This window comes from Triturus cristatus, chromosome 9, assembly GCF_964204655.1.
Source record: "Triturus cristatus chromosome 9, aTriCri1.1, whole genome shotgun sequence".
NCBI lineage: Eukaryota > Metazoa > Chordata > Amphibia > Caudata > Salamandridae > Triturus > Triturus cristatus.
In genome coordinates, this window is record NC_140592.1 from 389,196,640 (window position 1) to 389,219,706 (window position 23,067).

Sequence of the window (23,067 nt, forward strand, 5' to 3'; positions counted from 1 at the left end):
GGTGCTGATGCCAAGAGATGCCAGTGGAAGAGTGGTACGGAATGGTCAGGGAATTGCAGATGCTTTTGCAGTTTAATACAGGGCACTGTATATAATGCATCTGCCCCCACCCCCACAGAGGGACCGCTCACAGCAGAGAGAAAAGCGTAATTATGTTTGCATTGTTTGGGGTCAGAGGGCATGGAAGTATTTGAGCTCTTGCCTGATCTAGATGACAAGGATGACCCAAAGTTAGAAGAATTTTGGTGGTTGCCAAGTGAGTCAATCTATTACCTGTATAGAGGTTAGAAAACGGGACAACTTCTCTGAGGCTACCAATAATGTTGTGTCTGTCTCTAAGAACTAGTCTAATCGGTCTGGGAAATTGCCTGTTGAAAAAGCATATAGATTGCTCCGGCAATTGTAATAAGTCCACTGATTCATATCACAGGAAGCCTTTTAAGGGAAGGTGTTTCAGATGAGACATCATTGAACATCTAGCTAACGACAAATCTTGTTCTGTCATTTTGGTCAAATGTCATATGTGAGGTAAGCAGGGTCCTCTGGCTAAGTGCTGCAATTCCAAGAAAGATCAACCGTGTGGAAGAAGTGAAGTATGCTGCATTGTGGTGAAACTGTACTTCAGGTAGAGCATTTTAAGGAAAGTGTTTCACCGATGATGTTCTCGTAAATGGTAAGTGTGAGAATGCTGTTTGACTCCGGGGCAAAAATCACACTTGTACCAAAACAGTTCTACTTAAATACTTTGAAGGACAACATTAAGCTTTTTAAACCAAAACACAAGACCTTTAGAATATGGGGGTCAGCCTATCAAGTTGCTGGGCTATTTCTAGGTTGATTTAGAGAACACGAGTCATTTAACAGCTGGGAAGGTGTACGTTTCATGCAAGGGAGAGAGCATTGTTAGCTGGTTACTCCAGAAAGGCTTAAACGTGATGCTTTACCCCAACAGCGACCAGTGTAATGTGTTGAGACGTTTCATCTGTTTGCGAGGTGACACCAAATGTAACGGCATATGGTGGTGCCAAGTTCCGGAATGGGTGTTAATGTGGTTTGGAGGAGTGTTGGCATGATGAGTTCAAAGATGTATTCAATGAGAAGTTAGGGTGTCTCACCAATTACACACACAAAGGGGCAAATGCAGAAAGCCTTTTACAGTTCGCAAATGGGCAGATTTGCAGAAATGGCCCGTTTGAGAATGAAAAAGGTATTTTCAGATGCATGTACCTTTTGTCATTTGCAATTTAGGTGATCGCAATTTTTTCTAATTATCTAAATACCGAATGCATTTAGGGAATCGCAATTTGCGAATCCCTATTTGCCGATGAATGTAGCCTTTCCTAAATGCGAACTGTGCATTTAGGAAATGCTAATTACCATCAACTTGATACTAATTTGTGCAGGCTTTGAAAAATGCACAAAAATGCATTTTTCAAAGTGCCATGTGGCACACACATGTGCACACTTACCTTTTTGGGGGGTGATGCATTAGGGGGCTCTTAGGCCCCCAGGCAGCCTTGGATTTGCATTTGCGATTACCAATTTGGTAATTGCAATTTGCAAATGCATTACCATTCATTCCTATGGGCTTGTAGGCCCATAGGAATGAATGGAGTCAAATTAGCCAATAGCAATTCACAACTTCCAAATTGCTATTAGCTAATATTAAGGAATTGCAAAATGTATTGCGACTCCTACATGCATAGGCATTTGCGATTACCAAATATAGATTCCTTAAAATTCTCTATTTGGTAATCGCAAATGAGGAGTTTGAGCATGTGCCCCAAAATGCTGAAAGAACTGTCTGAGCCAATTGCTTGTAAAACGAGAGGAGTATGTTTAGCAAAATGGGAGGCGATGAGCTCAGAACTTAAACTTAAGAAAGAAGGAATAATTGTAGAGACCGAAGTAATTGAATGGTCTGTGCCCTTTGTGATGGCTAGCAAACCATACAGTGAGATTAGGCTCAGTGTGGACTTCAAGGGCCTTAAAAGAAAATTAGTCATGGATAAATACCCTCTACCTAATGTCTCAGAGATGTTGGCTCTGCTGAAGGGAGCTGCAGTAGTCAACACTAGACCTGCAGCCCGCTTATCACCAGACAAAACTCTATAGCGCTTTCTCAAAGTGGACCTCATTCATAACTCTGTTCGGAGTGTTTAGATATCTAAGGCTACCTTTCAGGTTGAATTCTGCAGTCTCTGTATGTCAGTAGGCCATGGAGGAGGTTTTGCAAGGCATTTCTGGGGTAAAGATGTATCTGGACAACATCCTGGTATAGGGTTTGTCTCAGGAGGAACATGATTTGTTAGCGAGACAGGTTTTGACAAGGTTTAAAGAGGGGGTTCCCACCCAAAGAGAAAAGTGAATATTTAGAGTCTCAGAAAATAATTATTTGGGCCACAGGTTAACCACCGCCGGGGTCAAACCTAGAGTGTCTGGTCAGCCCCCTCGTCAATCTTCCAGCTCCACAGAATATGGAAGACTTGGTCACTTTCTTTGGACTAGCAGAGTATTATAACAATTTTTTCCCAAACTTGGCTGCTCGCACTAATGCCATGAGGGATCTTTTGAAGTAAAGGGTCAGATTTTCATGGACCTCGCAGTCTAATTCTGAGTGCCATGATGTCAAGGAAGGCTTGACTTGTGCCCCGTCCTTACAAAGTTTCGATACAACAGGTGCCTTTTTTCTTGTAACAGATGCCAGTGCAAAAAGGCTTGGGTGCAGTTCTTAAGCAAATAATAAATGGCAAAGAGGTAACTGTTTTCAACCCAAGGGCCTTTTTTGGTTCTGAAAATCATTACTCTGATTGAGAAAGGGGCCCTATGTATTTACTATCCAATAAGAAAATGTTTAAAAAAATACAAAAATGGGGAGATACTTTTGTCGTGAATTCGGACCATAAATCCCTGAAGGACATGTTTGCAAAGAAAAATCTGGATGCGGTTTCTTCCAAGAATTTGTAGATGGGTGGTGGCCATTCACGATGTCGATTTCAAAGTCTTACACATTCCGGGTACAGAAAATAAGGGAGCCGATTGCTTGTCCGTATTGGTATCCATGTCCATGGAGGCTGAAGTGGAATAAGAAGCTGATCATTGGGATTTGGATGAACTTAGTCTGTAACAAATCACAGAGGGAGTGGTAAATAAACATGAGTGGAATGTTGAGCTCACATCTGGGAACATGAAGGATGAACCCTTAGTCAAGAATGAGCTGCTGTGGAGAGGAACCAGGCTGGTACAGCCCACGGTGCTCAGAGAAAGACTGATCCATTTCAGGCATCAGGGTGTCCAAAAAACAAAGGAGAGGATTAGTGTAGGAAAGTGGCTCTATATATACTGTTCCCAAATAGGTACAGTGTGCATAGAGTCCACAGTCCCCAGAGGTTTGGCAGAGGCTAAAGTTATATACAACCTTACTCTCTAAAGTGGTAGCTTGGTCGAGCAGTAAGGCAGTATCAGAGGACAGTGTAAAGCATTTGTTGTACACAGTCAGCAAATGGTCTCACACACTCAACAAGAGCTATCAAAATATACTTTCTCAGAAGGAGATGCTTTAGTTAAATACTTTGCCAAAGACAATTGATTTGGAATGCAATAGTTACCGTTTGTTGCAATAGGCAACGCAATTTCAAACACAATAATACATTGAGCTCAATGGGAATTTTAAGTTCTATGCAATTGATTACTTTTCTAACTCCAGGACTGGATCCTAGATTCAGTCCTGGGACAGTTCTTAGAAACAAGTGAGTAAATACTTTCTAGTTATGGTTTTTAAGCAATATTTTGCTATTTTAAAAGTTGACACTTAGAAACTTTTTCTGATCAAATTACCAATGTTATCCTATGGAAATTCACTTAGCAGGTAAGTGGGGTTCTGGTTACTTTTTCTAGGTCAGTGTTGGATCCTGGATCCAGCACTAGTGTACCACCTGTAAGCAGTTGAGAAACTGCGTTTAAGTTATACAGGCGATTAAGAAATATTTAGAAGTTTGCAAAATCGACACTTAGAAGAAATTTCACAGAAAAACAGTCAATGGAAGAAAATTCAAGTTACGGGTAAAGTATGTTCTTGTTACATTTGTAATCCAGTGCTGGGCTCCTTGGTTGGTGACTGCTGACTAGCAGGCCACGCGGCTGTGGGAGCTGGGTTCCTGGTCACTTGCTCAGGGCAAATGGGGGAAGTAGGTAGGAGTAGAAGTTACACTGCCAGGGCCACTCGGGCGGCTGGGCGCAGGGTGCTTTTGTTTGAGCCTTCGGACCCTCCATGGATTTCTATGGAAAAAGCTCAAGGACAAACAAAGGCTGCAAGCTCGGGGACGAAGATTCTTCAGGTGCCACCACCACTTTGAGAGGTAAGTTGGGTAGTTGGAGGATAGGTAGGTACGCAGGAATCTGGCACAGGGGGCCGCGGTGCCTGGTGTTGGGAAATCTTACCCTCTGTTGATCGCAGTAGGGGGGGGGGGGGGTCCCTGGTTCTGAGGCTGCAGGCATCGTCGGGAGTGTCGCGGCAGGTCCTTGGGTGCCGGATTCAGGGTCACAGTCGCCGGGGGGGGGGGGGGGGTTGGGGATGTCCTCGGGGTCTTTGTCCACTCCAGCACAGGCCAGGCTTGGGGGGTGCAGAGTGTGCAGGGTTCGCGGTTCCGGGCTGGTGCCAGGGGTTAGATACTTACTTTGAGCAGAGCCACTGCTCGTGGGAGTCCCAGGTGCTCAGAGTCACAAGGCAGCCAGGTCCTCTGGGGTTTGTGAGGTTGCTGGCCACAGAAGGTGCCGGGATTTAGCAGGAGCAGGTTCAAGGGTCGACAGGCCGGTTGGGCTGGGGCCAAAGCAGTTGGTGTCTTCCTCTTCTTAGAAGCTGCACAGCAGGTCTTGTTTCTTGCTGTTTTAGAATCTGGAATCTAAGAAAGGAAGGTTCAGGGTGCCCCTAAATACTAAATTTAGGGGAGTTACAGGTAGTTAAAGGGCAGGAACCACCCCCTATCCTGCCACTCTCCTGTGGGAGGGGGCAGTGGCCTAGTCCTGATTGGGTAGGGCTCCCCATCTTCAAGATGGCGAGGGCCCGGAGATGTACTTCACTTCACCTCGCCTCCCCCACCTGAGGGATGGGGTTGGCAGGGCAGGCACATCCCCTGTCCTTACTTGGAGTTTCCGGCCAGTCTTCCCGTCAGAGTGGGGGTTAGAACCGGTGGGGGCCAGTTGCTGAGTACAGCAAGTGGCCTGGAGAAGCCCACAAAGGCGGCATGCCTTTGAAGCTTCCCCCTGCCCATCCTGGGGGAGGAGACCTTGCACCTCGCCCAGGATGTGCATTGTTGCAGGCCCAGGAGAGCAGGGGTCCAGCAACATGTCTGCTGTGTGGCAACCTAGGCAGCCTCTCAGGCAAGACGTGGATTGTAGGTTAGGTTTCAGATGCCCTCTGTAGTGTATTGAACATTAAACCCCACTCTGGCATCAGTGCGGGTTTAATGTGCTGAGAAGTTTGATACCAAACTTCTTAGTCTTCAGTGTTGCCATCATGGTGCTGTGGAGTTAATGTTTGACGAGCTCCCAGCTCCATATACTCTTAAATGGCAGCACTGCACTTACAGTGCCCAGGAATGGACCTGGGTACTGTAGGGGCACAGGGCTCATGCTCCTGTGCCCACACCACTGGCATAGGGCACCCAGCTAGAGGGGTGGCTGATGTATGCCAGGGGGGTGTAGGTGGTGGGCATGGCACACAGGGATGTGTGCCGTGTCGACTCAGTTTTGTCTTGTACCGAGACACTCAGCCTGCAAGGGCAGTGTGTTTGTGTTAGGGTACAGGGCCTCTAAGGGTGGCACATTAAGTGCTGCAGCCCTTAGAGGCCTTCACTTGTCACAAGGCCCTGGGTACCTAAGGTACCATTTACCAGGGGCTGACATGTGGCCAGGGTTTGCGAATTTGGGTTTTAGGTAAGGAACATAGGCCCTGGGCACTTGATTGGCAGGAGTCCAGGGCACACTCAGTCAAAATACATTCAGCAAAAGGTGGGGGCATACCATGCAAGAAAGATGGCACTTTCTCACAATTAGGCTATATTTTTAGTGGCCGTGTTTGGATTTTCAAGTAAAACGAGTGGTGCGAGACTGCGTGGAATGTGCTTCCAGTGATGAGAACTGTAAGACTAGTTCAACCCATGGTTATTCAAGAAATGTCAGAAAGGGTTTGGCAGGAAGATCGCTTAAGATCTTCTGGGGCCTATCGCCTGCAAGTTTTGGCTATTTTATGGTATGGTACTGATTCATTTGTTTTCATGTTGGCCTGAAATTTGCATTACTCAAAATAACAAAACATGCAAGGGGATTGAATTTCTAAATAAGATTTTTGGCAGGGAAGGTTTACCCGATTGCATTCTGACCAATAAGGTGCAACTGATCTCCAAAGAGATGGAGGAGTTCCTGGTGTTGAGAAGTATAAACGCATAAACGTGGTTCTCTCCATCATCCTGAAACAAATAGTATGCTAGAGAGTTTTAATAGAGTCTTCAAAGAGACTATACAAATTGCAAGGTCACAGAAGAAAGACTGGAGGTCAGAGATCATACAAAGGGTACACCTCATTCCACTTCCAAAATAATGCAATTTGAGGTGTTAAGGAGAAGAAGACCTAACACTGAAATGTATCTTGTGGGGAGGAATTGTAAGGAAGTGGGATTAACCCCGGTGGTAGAGAGGAGAATGGAGATGAAAAAAGAAATGATCAGGAAGAGAAGTGTAATTTTGACATTAAATTCGCCACTGCCACAACTAAAGTAGCAGTGGGTGACACGAAGTGTAAAGTTTCCTCTGAAGAATGGGACTTCAATGTTCTACCCTCCTACAAAAGGTTTTCAAAGTATTTCGCAGTGCAGTGAGGGTGAGCGATAATCGCATTTGGAATCTAAACAGGATAACTCTTGTTGCTGCTGGCACAGCACATCACGATGGCCCCATGTTTGAAAACGCAATGTTACAGGTCTTAAGCAGGTTCCTGTGATGAGAAAGCTCAAGTGTTGTGACTCGTCCAAAACATTTGGGTGACTGTGTGAATGGTCTTTTAACGAAAAATAAGTATAGTTTATGACTTGCACCTCTTGTACCATATCTTAAGAACTTGTGTGTTGCAGTTTTTGTTTTACTTTTGTTTTGGGTTGGGTTTTATTGGAGGGAGGGAGGGAGGGAGGGGGAGGGGGGGGGGGGGGGGGGGGGGGGGAGTTGTGGAATCCTGTTGCTCTCGTGGGATTGTAGAACGTTAATAGAGAGTAGAACACTATGGGTCAGCTGCCTGCCTTTGGGGCTGGGACGTTTCTAGGATTACTCCCTTCACAATAAATTACTATTCAAGAACTGACATCTACTGTGAGTGGTGCTTTTCCACATACTTATTTCGCCCAGGACGACCCAGCTTTTAGTCTGAAACTGGCAGGTTTTCCGGCACCATTCCAATGATCATGGCCCACCCGCAAATACCCGAGATCACCACTATCCCAATTCAATGCTGGCATAAGGCACTGAAACAAATGGGGTGGGCACAAGGTTTCAAGGAAACACTCGCTGTGAATGGGCACGTGCTTAAAGTCGTTTGCATTGATAAAGGGGTTCCAGAGGTGGGACAAGCTGGACAGCTCCATAATGGGGCATGTTTGGAGCCACAAATATGCTCTCCTTTGCACAACTGAGCCAGAAGTACAATTTACAAGTTTCAGTTCATCCTCTATTTATTGATACAGCATGCTTTGGTATACAGGGAAAAAACTCTGCCCTACTTTCCGATCATAACCTACTGGAAGCAAAGATCACCATGGTGGAGATTGGCAGGAATGTGTATCACAGTTGTATAGAATTCTAGCCATTAATAGCCAAACCCTATAACTATCCGGCGGGACCGCCAGGAAGCAGACATAGGAGAGCTGGATGAGTAAAACTGGGCCGAGGCAAAGATGGCAGCCTGACAGTTGGTAATTCCCGACAGATTGCAAACCATACAATTCAAAAACATTTTAGGTGTATACGATACACCAGATAAGCTTTGGAGGATGGGGAGGGCCTTGGCGCTGGGATGCTTCTGATGCAGAAGGCACCTGGAGTCACACGGTGTGGTGGTGCCCAGTTATTTCCACTCATTGGACCAGAATCTTTTCAATATTCCTGGGGTAGGATGGGCAGATCGAGTTTTGGCTGGTATTGCTTCTGCGCTGCTTAAGCGCGACAGACACGCACTGGTAATTCAAAGCATTCCACCCACACTGGCTCCTTTTGGGTTATGGTTGCAGGGTATGGATTACAGCTCAATAGCAGAGGAGGTTTGTAGATCCAGTGGTGGTCTGCATAAGTATGTTTAAAATATGGAGTTTTTGGAAAGACTACCATCACATCCTTTGACCAGGGCAGGGGATGTTTGCTCCGTAACCCACAGGCTACATATCGTGAAGTCCTTATTGGGGTTGAGGCAGGTGTGACTATATTGACATAGTGTACCTGTATAACCAATGGTATGTCTGGCCCTGGCGAAGTTTATATGTAATGCTGCAGATGTCTTATTCGCATTTCCATTTTGTTACGAATACAAAAATTACAAAAGAAAGGAAAAAACAAAATAAATTGCTGTTCAGGAGTTGCACTGTATTTGTGTACGGTTCCAAAAGACACGTGGGTTGGTGGTCAAACAAAAATTAAGGACACCAGTCCCACTGTGCCTTAACCAGTTCTGGAAGGGACTGGAACCAAATTCCTACAGTTAATTCGCCCTGACCTAATCATGTACATGACAAGACTCCAAGCTGTACAACTGTCTCATTGCCATCCACCTCTGCCACAGATTCATATCAAGTTGCAATTCCTAGTACCACTATGCACATTGTTCGATGCCATCTAGTTGTCCATGCATCTGGTTTTTTGACACATGCAGGTACAGCTCTACTCCATCACCCTATAATCATTGCAGAAACGCATTATGCAAATTCAATTGTCAAATGTACAAGGTCTGTGTACAAGTTCCTAAGCTTAGCATAGTTTTTCTGTAATAAACTAGGAGTTCTTCCTCCAGCTATCACTTATTGAAGACGTTCTCCAAAACTGGCAATTATTTAGCAATGGTCAGTTCATAATATGTTATGTGTTTCCAATTCACTTTAGACTGCCTAGCATTCTCCATTCGTGAAAAAAAAAAAAAAAAAAAAAAACCACACATGACATGTCCTATCACTTGCAAGTGAGAGGACCTAATCTCAGCTCTCAGTAAAGTGTTTAACTGCAACGGAGTGTTATAGCTACACAGTGTTAATTCCACATAAAATAAACACAAGTGAACACTCAAACAAGCATTAGTAAGGTGAATGCTGTGCACCTGCTATAAATTGGGCAACATAGGTGGCAGTGCCGACACAGCAGTGGAGTGAGATAAGAGATCACCTCAGTAGGAGGGCAGAATGAGGGGACAGCATTGTCAGGGCATGGCAGCCAGTGTGCCTAGAGCAGGTGTCCTACTAACAGGATTATACGGATAGGAGTGTTTGATGTACGTTTACAGGCCTAAAAAGAATCTATGCCAGTCGAGTTAATTATAGGACCTACTCCTCCGTGCTGGTGACTGAACTTAAACTGAAAAGAACAGGTGGTCTGTTCATTTATAAAATAAATAAGCAATAAAGACGCCTTTAAATCTGGTGTTAATCTCGACACATTTGCTGTCTGTTCAAGGACAGAGGGCAAATGTTGGTTTGGCTTTTCCCTAATTGATGCTTATTTTATCCAGGCAAATGGTGTTTACTTTTCCCCCCTTATTAAAGTTAGAGGTTTTTATGAAATTATCCGATAATTATTATGAAACAAAAGGCGAAGGTATCAGTTTTTTTCTAACTGAACATTTAAACAGTTTGTACATGTATAGTACACATTTTTTTAAATATATCAGGAATTACAATAGGACAGTTTTGTCATTCAGAAACGTGATGCAAAGATTTAAATAGGAGCAAAACAAATCAGAACACTTTACATGGTGATGTGTAAATGCCAATTTTAGAAACTCAATTTCTAAACATGGTTTGTACACTATACAGTTTTATCAGTAGGTAGCATGTTAGTGGATAATTGTGGCCATTTCAATGGAAAATCTGCGGATTGCAAATAAGGTTGCTACCACTTCATGCTTGAGGAATGCATTTGTTGAAAGTGATAGTTTCTAAGCATGATTTAAGAAACATTCCTGTCCCCGCCCTGCAGTCAGTGGTCACGTGTAGCCCATGTGGCTAGGTTTGTAATATATGGAGCAAATGTTTAGTCTATTAAATCAAATATAAATGTGTGTACAGCAGACATTCTGAACTCGTGTATTTTAAGGTGCTCTCTCAAAATGTGAATAAGAAAATTATACTCAATGAATTAAAATATTTGCCCAGGATCACATAATCTGAAAGCAGTTTATGGGTCTACAGATTTATAATTAGGTTGACCAGATTACTTAAATCATATATTCTTGGAGAAGGCAGTTTGTCAGATAAAACGTAGACAGTATGGAACCATCTAAAGTCTGATGCTCACATCTCCAGGAATGCTCCCTGGCGGGCAGGTCTCCTCAGGTTCTGGTACAGTACCCAGGAGTTACCAAGAACAAGCATTGGCATAGCCAATAGGTCTCGCCTTTGGGGCCTTATTAGAGTGTTTAGCCAGAGCTATTGACTTTGCCAATGTCTTTAAGCTGTGCTGTAGAGAAATGTGGCTGCTGTACAGCTTGCTGAAGATTTTAAAAGTGTCAAGAAGCATTTTTGTTACCTTATATATGACCAAGAAGGCATTATGTACAACTGAACGACCATATTAAAAAAAGTATTTACATTAAAAAATGTCCTCAGTTTTTTGTTCTTGCAATGCTGGCAACTTGTTTCTGCCTATTCCAATGGTTGTTTGTTAAAGCTTTTTTTTGAGGGGGCATAAACAATCGGAGGGTGAAGGTTGGGAACTAGTACCTGTATTATAACACTAGTAGCGGCCAGACGCTAGGGGAGAATCAACAGATGCCAGATTCCGAGAGCAGGCTGAGGTGGTGCCGAGGGATGCTGAGGTGGTAGTGGTGGTGACTGGTGACTGGTGCGGAGACTATGCTGAATGATACTCAGGTCTTGCTGAGTGATGGTGTGGTGGTGTACTAGGGCAAAGGCAATGCAGAGTGATACTGCGGCGACGGCCCCAGAGTGATACTGCGGCGACGGCCCCAGAGTGATACTGCGGCGACGGCCCCAGAGTGATACTGCGGCGACGGCCCCAGAGTGATACTGCGGCGACGGCCCCAGAGTGATACTGCGGCGACGGCCCCAGAGTGATACTGCGGCGACGGCCCCAGAGTGATACTGCGGCGACGGCCCCAGAGTGATACTGCGGCGACGGCCCCAGAGTGATACTGCGGCGACGGCCCCAGAGAGATACTGCGGCGACGGCCCCAGAGAGATACTGCGGCGACGGCCCCAAGAGAGATACTGCGGCGACGGCCCCAAGAGAGATACTGCGGCGACGGCCCCAAGAGAGATACTGCGGCGACGGCCCCAAGAGAGATACTGCGGCGACGGCCCCAAGAGAGATACTGCGGCGACGGCCCCAAGAGAGATACTGCGGCGACGGCCCCAAGAGAGATACTGCGGCGACGGCCCCAAGAGATACTGCGGCGACGGCCCCAAGAGATACTGCGGCGACGGCCCCAAGAGATACTGCGGCGACGGCCCCAAGAGATACTGCGGCGACGGCCCCAAGAGATACTGCGGCGACGGCCCCAAGAGATACTGCGGCGACGGCCCCAAGAGATACTGCGGCGACGGCCCCAAGAGATACTGCGGCGACGGCCCCAAGAGATACTGCGGCGACGGCCCCAAGAGATACTGCGGCGACGGCCCCAAGAGATACTGCGGCGACGGCCCCAAGAGATACTGCGGCGACGGCCCCAAGAGATACTGCGGCGACGGCCCCAAGAGATACTGCGGCGACGGCCCCAAGAGATACTGCGGCGACGGCCCCAAGAGATACTGCGGCGACGGCCCCAAGAGATACTGCGGCGACGGCCCCAAGAGATACTGCGGCGACGGCCCCAAGAGATACTGCGGCGACGGCCCCAAGAGATACTGCGGCGACGGCCCCAAGAGATACTGCGGCGACGGCCCCAAGAGATACTGCGGCGACGGCCCCAAGAGATACTGCGGCGACGGCCCCAAGAGATACTGCGGCGACGGCCCCAAGAGATACTGCGGCGACGGCCCCAAGAGATACTGCGGCGACGGCCCCAAGAGATACTGCGGCGACGGCCCCAAGAGATACTGCGGTGGGGCGTTCGTTACAGTGTGCTTAAAAACTGTTGTGTAAGGGGAGGCGATTTCCGTGTGAAGCGCTATAATGCCCTTTATTCAAGTTTGCGCTACAATTATGCGGGACAGGCAAGCGGTGTGGCCTAATGTAATGTCAGACAATATCAGGTGAAAGCACTACGTATTCACAGCTCAGGGAGTGCTTCTTCTTATGACAAATCTCCTAATATCACACCCGTTGCGGCTAGGGCTGCGGATGTTAAAACTGGGTAACTAGGTTAGAATCTCGGCTCAGGCGCAGCATCTTGTGATTCCGTGCAAATCGCTTTGTTACACTGTGCTTAAAAACTGTTCTGTAAGGGGAGCTGATTTCCGGGTGAAGCGCTATAATGCCCTTGGTTCAAGTTTGCGCTATAATTATGCGGGACAGGCAAGCAGGTGTGGCCTAATGTAATCGGACAATATCAGGTGAAAGCACTAAGCCCGGGAGTTGTGTGCGCGCGCGCTAAAAAGAAATTTAAAAAAAAACACGAGTGGTGCACGCGTGGCAGCAAAAGTGAAAGCAGCTGCAGCGTCCAGATGGCGGTTGTGCACGTAACCACAAGCTTTAGGCCACAAGTGAAAGCTTGTGGTCAGATTTCTGAAGCCCACTCACTAAATGTCTCGCCAGACCAGCGCATGCGCTGGCTCAGGCGAGACCTAAAAATAAGGGTGAACACTACACCCATCCAGTGGTGTAGCATGGTACCTCTATGAGGACAGTATAGTCCTCCATACATTCAGATAGACAGTGGCCTGGGACCCAATAGAGAAGAGCTTTCAACTCTAGAAGGGAGAATAGAAACCCTGCCAGAGCACTGCATCTCAGTTGAACACCACCGCCATTTGTAGGTCTTAAACTTGCACAGCTCATTAATGTTTCTGATGGGTTTTGTCCTATATATCTGCAGTCCGCTAGGTGATCTGTGGGGAATGTATCCTGATTTATAAATCCATACAGCTGGCTCAACTAAAGTTCTTAATAAAGTAATGGAGGTCACTCCCACTCCCCCCACCCCCATGCAGAACTATAGGCCCTGCTTCTGCAACTAACCTTTACACTACTTTAAGAATCAACTGTAGTTGCCGTGAGAAACCAAGTCCCTGGTAACACATTCACCTCACAACACAAAAACATGTACGCTGGCGAAATACATGACATAGATAAAGAATCCATGGTAACTTACTTGGAGGCCTATAACACATGCTCTTAAAGTAAGGGTGGCAGCTATGTTCTACGGCATTCTCTGTCACTATTGTTAAGGCTGACTTGTTTCATTCATTTGGTACAAGACAAGTTCTGGAAAAAGGGAGGGGGGGGGGGGCTGTATAATTCCCAACTCCCAACCCTAATTTACAAAAGTAGTAGGCAAGGCTTAGATTTCTGGATTCCTACAACTTAAACTGGATTCTGCTCCTTGCAAATCTGAAGATGCGGACTCATGCCCAGTCATTGAGCTCATATCTGGACCAGTACAAAGCATACTGTCACATCCCTGCCTGGATGGGCTGCAGACAAATCCTCAACAGCACCATCAGGAACTAGTGCAACAAGTTACAAACACTGGAATTTCGTTCTGGAAAAAGCATTTATCAGCTACAATAGGCCTGCTATCACCCCTACCTGAATGACTGTCTTGTCAGGAATTGAGTCAGATGGTTACAAGCTGCACTCTAATACCCTAAAGCTTTATGATCTTCTGATAAGCGTCAAGTGAAATCTCATCATGGAGTGCCTTTCTGTGATCGTCAGGTGGTTCACAAAGACTAGCAGTTGGGAGGCAGCATGCAAGGGGGATTGTTGCCCATGCCCAGAAGCTTATGATACATACAACTTAACCAAGCAGAATACTTAAATCACCAGCTGGAAAGCCAACCCTAAATTCTTCATGTAGGAATACTACAGGAATCATGAGTAAGTAGACCAGCAGAATAACTTGCAACATCAGGGGAATCCATGTGTATTTCTGATCCAGCTGTACTATATTCCTCACCACCCTCTCCCTTCTACCAACTGCACTTAAAATAGAATACAATAATGGAGAACAACAAAACAGTGTCTGAAGTTTGTAAAACATCAGCCTAGATGGTAAGTTGCTCAGGTATCTGCACATGAAGAGGTCCATCACCATCAAGGCTGCTTATTATAGCTGGATGCAAAACAATCTGGAAACCAAGATCTGAGACTAGGGAATTAGAACAGCCCCAATATTTTTAATTAAGAGCACAGGCCTTTCCTTGGTTACCAAATTGTAATGAAGTAAAGATTGTGACAGACGCAATTTGTTTTCACCATTGGGCCTTGGTGCAATGGCTACATTAAGGCGGTTTGATCAATTTTAATCAAATTTTCAAAGTCCAAACTTCTTCACTCAAGAACCATTGTGGTGAATTCCATTAAAGGCCAGCTCGAAAAGCTCAGGTTCCAAAAGGTTTGATGAACCACAGGTGGATAAGCTTGGATCTTAGGTGTGGATTAAGGGAGCTAGATCTTTGTTCATGTACGCCCAGATATCTTCTTCCTACTTTTATCCTACTGAATGAACATTAGTTGATATGATGGACATGCTCTGGGAGAAGAGGGAAGGAGAGTAGGGGGAGTGAAGTGCTAGTTTCTCTGATAAGGAGAGTCTTTCGCCCACTTTACAGTCTTAACAGTACATAGTCACGAATTTGATCCTAGCATCTACTGGAGCAAATACGTCTTTAATGGTAGGCTTTATGTCATCCTGCCTGCAACTGTAAGGATGCTTTTGGTTGGCGATTTAAGCCTTGCCAGCAATAAGCTTGAGAAAGCCAGAGTTGATATTAAAATAGCCAAAGCATGCCAGAAAGAAGGGCTTGTCAGTCTGAGTGAACTGAATGTAGGAGAAGGATAACTTTTCCCATTGGAAAGAGATCGAAGTTCAGAGTGAAGGACTCTGTTGACAAGTTTGAAAAGGCGAAATCACCATGGAAATATAGAGAAATACTAAAGTTGCTTATTTGGTGATAATAAAGTGTTTGGGGTCCTGGAGGGGGGCGTGAGGTCAAACACAGGCCCCTACAGTGGACATTTTGGTCCACTAAGCCACAGACCGGTATATGGTCTAAGCAGGAGGTATTTTGGTTGGGTTCTATAGGACGCTTTCTAGGAGAGAGTGGATTTCTAAACTATTCTCTCTTAACCTCCAAACCACAGGTAAACAGTGTGATTAAATTTATCTTCCACCACCTGAACCCAACAGGATATTTTACCCCCACTGGCCTTAAACAACCAGTCTGCACCAAGCCACCTGGTGACATACTTCAAACTGGATAACTCAAACCCCAAAATAAATATACCAATATAAATCAATGGCAAAGTGCAAGGACTCAGAACCACTCTGCCTGCCATGTCCCCAGCTTTGTCACACATACCCTATCGAATTATTGTTTTCCCTAAAGTGGCTAATACTAAAAACAGCATACACAGTTTAAAATCTTATTTAAAAAGGAGGTTGCGAAATAAGCAATTCTGAGGCAGCTCTCTCCACTCCTCATTTTGAATTCAGTTTTCCCATCCTAGATTAGAAAATGTCCTGATCTTCAGTAGAGAGTCAAAACATTTTGGTTCTGAAGGCATCTAGCCACTGCACAAGTTAATGTCATTCGTATAATCTTCTGACTGCAACTCCATCTTCTGACTTTTCTGCTCCCCACTAAACAGACTGCAAGGTCTATGTTTCAGAGACTGCAAAAGTACACCCTCTAGACCATCGCCTTCTCAGAAGTATGAGAGGACTGTAAGGTAGTAACTGCTATACATAATCCAAAAGCAAAACATACTACATAAGTGGTGCAAGTTTACAGTACCCCTTGTCATTGGTAAAAATCTATGGAACCCTTTTTTTGGTGGGGGTGGGGGGGGGGGGGGGGGTAATGCAATATAAATCAGTTTCACAAAACATATAGATTATCTATAGCCCAAACTCGGACACCAGAGGTGATTCTTACACCTGTGAATACTTCCTAGTTCGGTTCCAACAGGAACCTACTCAAACTTTACTGAGAAGGACAAGGCAACAGCTTTCTTATATCACAGAAAACGTAGGACTCTATGGTCCAAGACAATGTCTTTCATACACTTAGTAGCGGACGTTGGAGTGCCAACACCTTCAAGGCACAGCTACAATGAAAATATGTTTGTTGCAGGTATCACAGATCTGCAATGTTGACGACTGGCTGTGGGCAAAAGTATTTTTTTTCCAACTTAACAGTCACAATGAAGATCAACAGCATAACACCCAAACTTGTAGCAACCAATTTCACTGCACATTCCTCAAAATGCCATGTCACCGTGAGCAAGCTGACTACACAAACAAGTGGACAGCCTTTTACTGAACTGTGAAAGCAGGCAAAACATTCTTTTCTAAATGCTACCTTCCTTAAAAATGACACCTTGCGTGCTCTGATAATGCGTTTCATAACCCACCTAACCTGTAGCACCACTTTAGGAATAAACAGCAGTTACCATGAGAAACCACGCCCCTGGTAACACAAGCACCTCAAAACACAAAGACATGTACGCTGGAGAAATACAGAACAGATAAAGTATCCATTGTAACTAACTTGGAGGCCTTTAACATATGCTCTGAAGGAAAGGGTGGCAGCTATGTTCTACAGCATTCTCTGACACCATTAAGGCTGACTCTGTTTCATCCATTCGGTACAAGACACGTTCTGGAAGAAAGTTGGGGGGGGGGGGGGGATTGTACAATTCCCAGCTTCTCCACCCCTCCCAATTTACAAAAGTAGGAGGCAAGGCTTAGATGTTTTGACAACCTAAACTAGATTTTCCTCCTTGCATATCTGAAGATGCAGACTCATGCCCAGTCATTGGCCTCTATTGAGCTCATGACTGGACCTGTACAGAAGCATACCGTCATATCCCTGCCTGGATAGGCTACAGACAAATCCTGAACAGCATCATGAACTAGTGCAACAAGTTCCAAACACCGCAATTTTGTTCTGGAAAAAAAAACTCTCAGCTATAGTAGGCCCGCTATCACACCTGCCTGAATGACTATTGTTAGGGTATCCCCCCAGAGTGCTGCTTGAAACAATTGGACTCTGCAATTCCTAACGCTTTAAGATCTTCTGATATCAGTTGAGAGAAATCTAATCATGAAGTGCCTTTCTAGGATTGTCAAATGGTTCAAAAAGGCTTACAGTTGGAGGCAGCAGGCAAGATGGGATTGAGACCCATACATAGAATCCTTTCACCTGTACTGTGGACAGACTCATTTCTTTCATCAGTACCCGTCAGAATCAGTTACCTGCCAAACTAATCAAGTAGCAGCTGAAGACTACAGAAATAGACAATCTTTCTGCATTCCTACAAAGTTTGGCCGACTGGTAACTTATTTTTCCCCCTCACGCCTCCTAAACTAAAGTAACCATATGTAGTTACACTAGGCATGCTCTTCTCTAATGCCACATTTTCTCCTTCTCTTGCTGCAAAAACTACCCAGGGTGGAAGCGCAAAAGACTGACAAGATGAGTAGGATAGTATTAGCTTGAGTGGTCTTTCCGGCACGTAGGCAAAGGCTTTCCTACAAAAAAAAAAAAACATCACTCAACACCTCTCCCATTGTCTGGAATTGTCCACATCAACCGGGTACATTTCAAAAGGAAGGGAACTAGCAAAAACGTACAACTACATGGCGAGTGTTAGACTTGGCATCTTTGGCGTTGTTTCCCCTGGCTTTCGTCCTCTACCCCCTGTATTTTTTATGCTGTGCTGGATTTCGTTTTTGCTGGCTGAGATACTTTGGGCACTTTGCCACTGACGATCATTGTCAAAGGGCAAGTGCTTCCTGTGTGAATTGTGTTTTACAACTGATTCTCCCTGATTGGCTTATCTGATTTACTGCGAAGTCCCTAGTAAAGTGCATTGAGTGTGACAGGGCCTGTAAATCAAATGCTACTAGTGGGCCTGCAGCACTGATTGTGCCACCCATATGAGTAGCCCTGAATAGGCTTTTTTAGACCTGCCACTGCAGTGTCTGTGCACAGTTTTAAACTGCCATGTCGACCTGGCAAGTGCACCCACTATCCAGGCCCTAACCTTAGCTTTTCTTACATCCATGACACCTCTCTGGTAGGCCCAAGGTACACCCATGGTCAGGGCACGGTGTATGTAAAAGGTAGGACATGTGCTGGTGTGTGTGAGACATATCCTGAAAGTGAAATACTGCCAATGTTGTTTTTCACTATTGAAAGGCTATATGTTCCACAGGATACAATGGGAGATACTTCACAACATCTTATAAGTTGTAGTTCAAGATGAAAGAATAATGTTTAGGCTCTCTCCTCAGAATTTATTCATGCATCTTTTAGTAAAGATGGTTTTTAAATTGTGTGTTGGAAAATGAAATTGTTAGAAAGTAGGCATTTTCTAGTTGAACCATTCTGTGTGCCTCTGCCGGTTTGTGGATTGACTGTCTGGTTTTTAGGTGACGGGGATGTGCATTCACTGTAGACAGCCACTGAGAGGGTTGAGGTGTGCCTGGGAATTCCTGGATGACTCTGATCGAAGTTAAATAGACCTTGGCTACATTTAGAGTAGTGGGAGGAGTTTTCCTTGCACCTGAATAGGGCTGGCCTCCCTTGCACAATGCTGCACCAGTGAGGAAAGAACTGGTTTGGACTTGGCTCAGAAACTCTTGCACAAAGAGGAACAAAGACAAAATGCGGTATAAGTAGTTGACCTTAAACCCCAGAATTTCGATCACTTCTGGACTCAAGAGGAACCTTTGCCAAGGAGAAGAGCTGGAGAGCTGTGAGGAGGATTACTGCCCCTTTGCTGTGCGGGGTTGGCTAGCAGTTGCTGTTTCTGCCAAGGAAAGGACAAAGACTAACATTTTTGAGGAACCTGCTAGAAGAAGTATCTCCAGGGTCCTGTGTGTGCTGGCCTCCTGTTCTGAAGTCTCAGGGTCACAAAAGACTGCAGCCCCAGCTCCCCTGAACTCTACTGCTGAGAGTTCTGACCTGCCAGGAGGTGTCTGCTTCAGTTTTGGGCCTCTGGAGGTTGTTACTGCTGTTGGGAGCTGGATGAAACTGGAGAAACTAAGAAAATCATTGCATCGCCTTTCTTCCAGTTGAGTTTACCATGCAGTACCGCCGTGCAGGAAGAATCTCCAAGACAAGTGTCCAGACGTTTAATTTCCACAGCTGAGATGCCTTGGCTGAAATGGAAGGGAGGGAGGGTCTCCTGTGCTGTGAAGCAGAGGGAGGAACAGACGGCTAAACAAAAAAATAATAATAATATCGAGTTTGTAGAGCGCACAGTAACGCCATCACGGCGTGTCCCCGCGCTAACACTAACCAAGAACTCAGCATACAGACCGACCGGATTAAGATGAGTAAAGATGAGTTTTGAGCAGGGACCTAAACCGCGTTTCGTTGCTCTCCAGTCTCATTGCACAGGGGAGTTTATTCCACTGTTGGGCTGCTTGGAGTGCAAATGAGCGTCCGCCCATTCTAGCCTTCTTAGTTCTAGGTACTTTCAGCAGTCCGGCGCCCTCTGATCGAAGGGACCTGGTAGGTTCATATCTGCTGATTAAGTCTCTGAGATATGTCGGTGATCTGTCCCAGACGATGCGGTGACAGAAGAGGAGACACTTGTAGCGCACCCGTTTCTTTACAGGTAACCAATGAAGCGCATCCAGTGCTTTTTTTGAGTTGGCTCTCCTGGGTCTTCTTAGCACCAGTCTGGCAGCGGAGTTTTGTATGACTTGTAGGCGACCTATGCTGCCTTCGGTGGACCCTAGGAACAAGACGTTACCATAGTCTAAACGCGAGGTTACTAGTGCCTGCATTAGCGTTCTTCTGGCCGATAGAGGGAGGAGGTCTAACGTTTTGTTTAGAGTCTTTAGCACTCCAAAACATTTGCCTACAAGACGCCTAATGTGGCCATCATAAGAGAGAGCAGGGTTCATCCAGATCCCTAGATTCTTTGCCTCCTGACAAGGTATGGGGGTAGGACCCAGACAAGTAGGCCACCATTCATCCGACCAGTCTTCCCTTTTTCCCCCTACCACCAACACCTCCGTTTTAGAGCCATTGAGTTTTAAACAGTGGGCGTCCATCCATTCAGCTAGGGCCTGCATACATGCTTTGAAATTGTAGGGGGTGTTGGAGGTGTTTTGTGATAGGGAGATGAGCAGTTGGGTGTCGTCAGCGTACGACACCAACTCCACCCCATAGGACTGTACCACTTTTGCTAGTGAGGCCATATATAGATTAAAAAGAGTAGGGCTAAGAGCCGAGCCCTGAGGCACTCCCTGGTCTAGTGACACCTCCGCTGAAACACGCCTTCTTGACAGGGTGCCTGAAAGAAAAGCAAACCTGTGCAACTGGTTAATCTGCAAATGCAAAGGATGCCTAGAAGACGGAATTAGCTTCAACGGCGTCACATGAAGTTTAGTGATGACAAGGGTATTTTTTTTTTTTTTTTAAGGTTATGCTGTGTCACATGCTGAACAATAAATAAGTTTGTACTTTTAATGGATGCATATAAAAACAAGCATTGGCATAGCCAATAGGAATCACTTTTGGGACCTTATAAGTATTTAGTTATGCAACTGTTGCATGGCTAAACACTTATAAGGTCCCAAAGGCAAGACCTATTGGCTATGCCAATGCTTGTTTTCTTTCTAATCGCGGCACCGATGCTTTACTTTTAACATTAAAAGTAAAGCGTGGGTGCCGCGATTATAGCAAAAGTAAAGAAATAGATGTTTGTTTCTATTCCTTTACTTTTGCTATAATCGCGGCACCGGCGCTTTACTTTTAATGTTAAAAGTAAAGCACCGGTGCCGCGATTAGCAAGCTAAAAATGCTACCGCCAGCCACAGCTTGCAGTGCATGTGCGCGAGTGGTGCGCGCGCAGCAGTAATCACGCCATATGGCGCCTCTGCTGAAGCGCACGCCCGTGCACATGCACTGCAAGCTGTAGCATTTTTTAAAGCCCTTACTAAAGTCTCTCCAAGGAGCGCAAGCGCGCTGACTCAGCGAGACCTAAAAATTGCACTAAATACAGTTTAATTGTGTTATCAAAGTCTATATTTTGAAATCGCTTTTTTAGTTTCATCTTAAACCTAAAAAAAATTGTGCTTTTTGTTGCAGCCCGTTTTATACGATTTAAAATAAATAAACCGTTTAAAGTTTAAAATAAAGACTGACCTATTTAGAGTGCTTTCACAGGCTGGAACCTCGTAGCACTAAAAATACACCAGTCATACTTCCCCACTGCACCAACCAAGATTGATTTTTGTGGTTCTCTGTTCCACATAGACTGCAGGGATCATATTACCAACATAACGTAAAATAATGAAGTTCCCACTGATAAGATTCACTTGCATTTATTTTTCATGTGAGGGGGCATGTGGAAGGCTAACAAAATAGTTCTAGAATAGTTTGTTCTTTGTAATCACATATTTGACCCTGCCCCACGATCACTGACCCCAGACCCCTTTGCACGGAGGAACAACGTTATAGTATTTTCTTCACTAAGTCCTCGACAGCTGATTAAAGTGTAGAACACTACAAGGCAGAACAGTATCTTGCTTAGATTAGGTATTCTCTCAGAAGGCTAACAAGTTCTGAAAACATAAAATGCAAATCATATTCCTAAATTATCTACTAAACTGCCACATGCAGAATTTTGTGCGTTCGATTTGGAATATCAGATAAATGTTCGTTGCCTACATGAGACACAGCGAGTAAGTAATACTCTCGCTCTCGAATGAGCCGCCACGTTTCACACCCCCATCTTGGCGCAGTTCCACCCAAAACCGCGCCGTCTTACCAGTAGATAACGTGTATTTTCACCGGCATGGCTACAGGACAGTTTCACCGACTACAGAACAGACGGAAGAAGCTCCACTTCCAGCAGCAACACAATTCGTTACGTGAACAACTTCGCGCATGCTCCGTACACGAATTTAAAAGGCCATGCCTGTCCGCCCATGCAAGGGCCGACGAATCCATTTACATAAGCTAAGAGGAGGGGTAGGAAGGGATATAAGAGTAACCAATTCAACGCTGGGGTGGGGGGCTGTCGATCAGGAGGCAAGCCTTAAAACAATGGTATTTCTGACATTTTTGAAGAACATAGAAATAGAAATTTGATTTACTTGGTGCCATCTCCTCAACCGCCCACCCCCATACTGCGATGGTAGATTCGGAAGGGAGTTGTGAGTCGTATTTTAACAGGAGCTGGAGTAGGCAACAGAACAATTTAAAGCTTTATTTCGAGGGCTTGGATGTTGGTTGAGGTGATAAAAGCAAGCATTAGCCAATAGGTCTTGCCTATGCGAGGTCTATCGTGTTTGTAATCTTTTTTAGCCATATTGTGCGTGGCTGCTGTGGAGCATGGTTGAAAGTCAAACAAGCATTTTTAATGCAATAGGTCTCGCTTTTGCGAGCGTTTAAGTGATTGGCATTGTAAATGACACTGCCTTTTATATATGTGTTTTAAACCCAAAACTTATATAAAAGGCATTGTTATTTTTAATGCCAATAGCTCAAACACCCACAAATTCGAGGGCACTTTAATGTTGGCCGCTCCCATTTATTTTAGACGCTGCTCATGGTATTCAGGTTACAGTGAGCAGAGTCTAAAGAAAGGGGCACGAACAATGTTAAAGTGAAAGCGCATATGGTGCGCTTTCACACAAAGTTAAAATAAAATAATTAGAAAGCGTTCCGCGCAGCT

The 23,067-nt window shown here is 45.3% G+C and overlaps 1 long non-coding RNA gene across 1 annotated transcript in view; it reads right to left on the reverse strand.

The window, feature by feature from the left end:
- LOC146798009 (uncharacterized) overlaps positions 1-22,314 on the reverse strand; it is a 114,912-nt gene extending 92,598 nt beyond the window's left edge. The window contains exon 1 of the long non-coding RNA XR_014968586.1: positions 22,159-22,314. This is a non-coding gene — a long non-coding RNA (uncharacterized LOC146798009). The remainder of the gene's footprint in view (positions 1-22,158) is intronic.
- Between the last annotated feature and the right edge of the window lie 753 nt (positions 22,315-23,067).